Genomic DNA, 6,309 nt, shown 5'->3' on the forward strand with positions numbered 1-6,309 from the left:
GGTGGTCTGCTTGCGTGCCCACATCCCAGAAGCGCTGCTCGGACACCTGGGCTCGTATGCTCTCTCCGGGAGCTTCTGGCTCCCGGCCTCTCATGCAGCCAGAACAGGGTCCTAATTCTCGGCGGTTTCAGTAACCACAGGACTCACCTGGCAGCGCCCCAGGCTGGTTAGAGCCAGGCTCTCCAGCCCTGCCCTGCAACTGGCAGAAAAACTGGCACCTACCTTGCCAGCCCCCGGCCTCAGCCACCACCTCCGCCAGGAACTCACCGGCCTGAGCAGTGCCGGGCACCCACCCTCCCTCCGATGCCGCCGCCTGTCCCGGGGCAATGCTGCCCCTCCACGCCCCCTCAGCCGACGCCTGGCTGCTTGCTTCATTGAGAAAAGGAAAACTTCCACCTGCATTTAAATTACAATCTACTCGCCCGTGGGCCTGAGCTTTGCCTCCACTTCCGGCCAAAGTGGCTGAATTACCTGTGAGCCTCCGGGCTCAGGATGCCCTTCTCTTCTCCACCCCAGGGCTTTGCTTCCCAAGCTGTCTGCTCTCTTGCTTAATCAATCTGTCCCTTGGTGCTGCCTCATTCCCATCAGTTTATGCAGGTGCCGGGACTTCCCCCATCCTAAAGCAAACAAAATAAAAACCCTCCCTGGACCCCAGGGCTAGCTGGGGCTCTTGCACACTTCTCTGATCCATTTGCAAAATATTCCTCAGATCGTCCGGCCTGCTGCGTCCCCCTTCTCCCCTCGGCCTTTGTCCAGCCTGCTTGCTTGCCTGCACTGAAAGGATTCTGGCAAAGTCTCTAAATCCGGTGGTGAAGCCTTGAGCCTCCGCTCGGCCCCTGCTGCCAGCCACACAGGACAACGCCAAGCCCCTTCTCCTGTGACCTCCCTCTTCCCGGGGGGGCGCGACCTGCGCAGTCCCACAGGACCCCACCCTCAGAAGGGCCGCGCTTGACTTAACGTTCCTTATCACCGTCTTGAAAACGTCCTAGCAGTGTTGGAACAAGGGGCTCCACATTCTCATGCTGCAGCAGGTCCCCCGAAATATGTGCCAGCCCTGCTTCCGTGCTCTCCATCATCGAGTGGATGCCTGCCTCCCCGCGTGCACCCCGGCCCACGTTCAAAACTGAGGTCACGAGTCACTCTGCTCGCTGAGACTCCCCCTCTAACAAAGTCACGTCCTTACCTCGGTTCCCCTTTCCTGTTCAGGATCCAGATTAGCATGCCCAGTCCTGATAGTCCCATCTTTCCTGTCCCTTCCTCTCTAAGATCTTCATCACCGAGTTGCCTCAGATCATTTGAATATGTCCCAAGAAGAAAGGAGAGATGGAGAAAAGGCAAGTGGGCAGAATCGGCAGGAGACACGTTGCAGAGACAGTCATGGTTTGACCAGATGTTTTGGGTCGATGTCACATTTTCTGTCCCCGTGGCTTGCTCTGATTCTAGAAGGATCCACAGTCCTTTTGTTGGTTTGCAATCTGAAGTTTAAATGTTTCTTTTCTGAATCGCCCTACCCAGACTTTGTCACCTGGAGGAATTCTTGCATCTTGCTTCATTTTTTTCATTTGACACTTTGGAAATAGGGGGGCAGCTGGTCTGCAAACACAGCCCCGAGTAGGTGCCGTCTTCACCAGCCCAGACGAGCTGGTCCATGTTCCTAAACGCACGAGATAGACGGGCACCCCTACTTTTCTGTTTCCCACAGTGTCTCTGTCCAGAGTGGGGGTTCATGAGTGTATCTATCACTGCCTGGTGCTTCTACCTCACCAACATCAACGGGAATGTTTGAAATGGTAAGACATTGTCTAAAGAAAGTTTTGTCTTTTCAGGAAGAAAGACGTTTCACTTGACTTCCCATGCTTCATTCACAGTTGCAATAGAAAAGGAAAACCTGGAATTTGGAAAATGTTGGGGAAAAATCCTCCCCCATTCTCTCAAGTGTCCAGTTGTTAATTAAAATTTTTCGACTTTCTTCTGCTGCTGTTCTGTAAAATATATCTTCAAAGAGAGCTCCATAACCTTGACATAGACATTTTCTTAGCACTCAGCATTTTTCAAAGACTTGGCAGACATAAATGCTATGTAATAACCTTTTTCACTGCACTCTCAGCACAGACAAGTTTTGAAGAAATCCATGTTTGTGCCTCCCTCGGACAGCTGAGAATGCAGTGGTGGAAGATGAAGTGGCTTGTTCTGATTCACAAAGCCAACAGTTAATGGAGACAGACATGGGCTCTGTCAGCTTCAGGGTCTTTAAATCTACCTGCTACTTTCAGAGTGTGTTCCTGCCCAAATCTGGAAAACACCCAGCCTACTAGGGGAGACCTCGAGTTGTGGACACTAAAAAATATTCTTGCATGAGGAAGAATTTCTTTTCTCTCCCTGGCTTTCAAAATGATGAAATTTCCATTTTCAGTGCCCTAGTCTCACAGTATCCTTTAAACAAGTTCATTATTTTATGTATTCTGGCTGTGGGCTGGTGGAACTTGATATTTGCCCTAAATTCTGCTCTGCCCTTATATCTGGACCTGGGTTGTTTTTACACTGTTACTTTCTTGGGATCCCAAGCCTGCAAGGCCCGATGGAAATGGAGGAGGGTGCAGACAGCGAGTGTGTAACTATCTGTGACCATGCACTGCATCACCATCCCATTGGAATTTCTTGTCTCTCTTTTTTCTATCTCCCATGTCCATCTGTTCTGGTTTGCTAGAGCTGCTGTTATGCAAAATACCAGAAATGGATTGGCTTTTATAAAGGGGGTTTATTCAGTTATAAATTTACAGTCCTAAGGCCATAAAAGTATCCAAATTAAGGCATCAGCAAGAGGATACCTTCACTAAAGGAAGGCCGATGGCATCCGGAGCATCTCTGTCAGCTAGAAATGAACATGGCTGGTGTCTGCTGGTCCTTTGCTCCTGGGTTGTTTCAGAATGTCTTTCCCCAAAATGCCTCTGGCCTTTTGTCTCTCCTAGCTTCTCTAAGTTATCTCTTGGTTCTCCTAGGGCATTTCTCTCTAAGCATCTGGGGTGTCCTCTCTTAGCTTCTCTGGGGCCAACTCTGGACTTCACTTCTTAGCTTAGCATCTCCAAACATCCTTCTGTCTTCATCTCTAAGTGTCTGTGTGTGTGTCGGCTCTTAGCTTCTCTCCAAAATGTCTCTCCTAGCTTCTCTGGGCTCCTCCTCTTTGTGAGCTCTCTTAAAGGACTCCAGTAAACTAATCAAGACCCACCCTGAATGGGCGGGTTCACACCTCCATGGAAATCATTTCATCAAAAATTCTCACCCACATTTGGGTGGGTCACATCTCCATGGAAACATTTAATCAAAAGGTCCCACCCAGAAGATTGGATTAAAAGATCATAGCTCTTCTGGGGTCCATAAAAGCTTCAAACTGGCACACCATCTGAAACAAAATTGAAATAAATTTTAATTGAATCAAATACTTGTTCCCATGGCCAATATGTGCAAGTCCAGGTCTTCTAACCTCACATTTGCATGACTGTGATGGTGACTTGGCTCTTCTGCACCCAGTTTACCCTGCTCTGATCCATGCTGCCCACTACACCAGCGTGGCCTGCCAAGAGGGGCTGTCATCTGGCCTCCCCATGCTCCAACACCTGGATGAAATGAGATCTGCCAATCATGATCCTCCATAGGCCCAAGGTTTGGCCAAGGTCACCCCAAGCCTTCCCTTCCTGGCTTACCCCAAGCTCACCATGTCATACTCATTGGGGGACCTCACCCCCAGGGTAGGAGAAACTCAGCATCCCTCAAGCCCCTTTGTTCCTTTTCCCTGTCTCTACACCTCTCTTCCTCCTCAAAGTAACCACCATCCTTATTTTTAATCCTATAGTTGGCTTTTGACTACATGCAATATGAACTCTTGAGTTTGTTTCGTTTGCTTTCCTCTGCGCCCAGTCCCTGATGTGCTTGAGGAGTCCCGCTCCAGGCCACAATCCTCGGTATGAGCTTTCAGGCTGGACCACAGACAACTACAAAGGCTTTGCCTGGCAGGTCTCATGGGGGACGCTGGTGCACAGGGAAGGGGGTGGGGGAGGCCTGAAGACACTTTTCTCCACTCTGACTCAGTACTCAGAACCTTTCCACTCCTAACCACCCCCCCATAAGGCAGCAGGAGCCTTTTGTTAGGGGCTCCCTCTCTCTGAGATACTTCTCCTGCTCTGCAATGATCCACTTAACCCTCACCCAGCGGTGCCGCTCCATGGAGGAGAAGGAATGAAGAGGAAGCTGGTTCTTTCCTCAGTTGAGCCTGTGGCTTATAGCACTGGAGTAAGTGACTGAATTCTTGACAGTTACTTTCACTTCAGCTTGTTGTCTTACTCGGCTACTCCGGCACCTGGCAGCTCAGTGCCACTCTCTCCCATCTCAGCTTTGACAGTTCCCTGATGGAGAGGCCCACCATATTCTCCACCCAGCAAACACCATCCACCTCCCCGTTCCAGCTCACATCCTCCCTCGTCCATGAAGCTTCACAAGGCCACCCCATCGGTGATCCCTCTGTCCCTCTACATTTCTACCACACTTGTTTCTGCTGCACTGTTTGGCTTTTAATTATGCAGCCTCAGATACTATCACTCAAATATTTTAGGGTACGTAAATAGTTTTTGGTCTCCTGTACATGTGGTAACTCCCTTGAGTGTAAAGTCTGTGTCTTATGGACATGTTCCCTCTGTCACGGCCACTGAAAACAGATACAGTGAGTCTGCAGTAAATACATTTTGAGTTGTATTTCACTGAATCACATTGAAAGGGGTAAATGTTGCATGGAAGAACCCCAGATAGAGCAAATCAGAAGCTAATCAAACAGGGCTGCTATCTGATTTGGAAAAACCACAAGTATCAGAATGGTTGAATATTAGCTTAGGGAGGGGTCTTACTTCCAGAGTTTAACCCTCTCGGGTCACAGGTGGGAACTGAGGCCTGGCTTGATCGCAGGCTTGGCCGGGTTACCCAATGGGCGACTTGCCAAGGTGGAACAGCTAATGAGCCTCAGCTCGAAGCACACAGCACTGCGGGACACTCAGAAAGCCATCCCAACCCTCCCCCCAGCCCAGAAAGCCCCCCAAGTCCTGTACTGGTGCTTGCGTCTCACCCCAAGCCCCTCCAGCCTCCTCTGCCCCAGCCCACTTGCTTCCTGGGGGCCTTCAGATGCACCGGAATTATCCCTCTCGGGTCCTTTCTGCGGAGTGCAGAGCTGCTGCCCGTTCTGGTGATCAGGGTCACTTCTCAGGGACAGCTTCTCTCAACACCAGGCTGAAAGTGCCACCATCATCAGCCGTCACGCAGCCTCTGCATGGCGCTGGTCACTCGCAGCCTTCTTGTTTGTTTAACTATTTCTGGGCACGCATACACTCACCCTGAAGGAAGTCCTGGGGGAACCAGGGCCTCGCCCCTACACCTTGCTCACTGTCGTATCCACAGCACCTCCAGCACCTGACCTGTAGTAGGCATCCAGTAAACATTTGTGGAACAAATAGATGGTACTGGAAAGAAGCAACGGCAGCTCTGACATCTTGAGGAGGTTGCAGCAGTGAGTCAACATCTTTGTGGTAACAGGACGTTAAGCAGAAAGGGCCAAGAGGGGAGTGGGGGAGTGTCTGGTGGCCACGGCTCGCCCTTAAGGGGACTTACCAGGAGCTGTTTTAACACTTTACATGATTTAACTTACTCCCTGTGTGTGGGCACCCTAGGAGGCACCCATTTTAGCCTCCCTTTACAAATAAGGAAACTGAGGCACGGAGAGGTTTAGAAACTTGAGCAAGCCACGTGCTGGCAGCCATGGAGCAGACTTGAAGGCAGGCCCCTCCCTTGTTTGCCTCGTCTCTGCCGCCCTTCATTCTGGTTCAGAAATTCAGTAAAAGTCTAAGATACAAAAAGGTCTCCTCAAGCAACCCCCAGCCTTCATTTTGCCTGCAGACAGCTTTAGGCAATTGCACCTTAGAGCCCTGGGTCAATTTCCAGCTTTGGATCCATGACCCATTCGCATTTATCATTGGTTCCAAATCGGCACGTGCAGCTGGGTGCAAGGGAAGCAGGGCTGACAGACACGGTTCGTCCAATGCACTGGCCTTGCCGTCCCCAACGTCCCCTGTCTCCAGGCCGCACAAGCCATGCCCGCTTCCGTGGAGAACAGACCCGTGTCCAGGGTGCTGAGGGCTGCACGCCCAGCGGACACCTCAGCTGCGTGCACACCTACCTCCTTCACGGAGGCTGAGCCCACGTGCCTCTAGGCCTTCCCGTTCCCCCATGGGGTGGGATCTGAGAAACTCCTGCGGCCCTGCAAAGTCTGTC

This window comes from Choloepus didactylus, chromosome 11 (genome assembly GCF_015220235.1).
Source record: "Choloepus didactylus isolate mChoDid1 chromosome 11, mChoDid1.pri, whole genome shotgun sequence".
Taxonomy (NCBI): domain Eukaryota; kingdom Metazoa; phylum Chordata; class Mammalia; order Pilosa; family Megalonychidae; genus Choloepus; species Choloepus didactylus.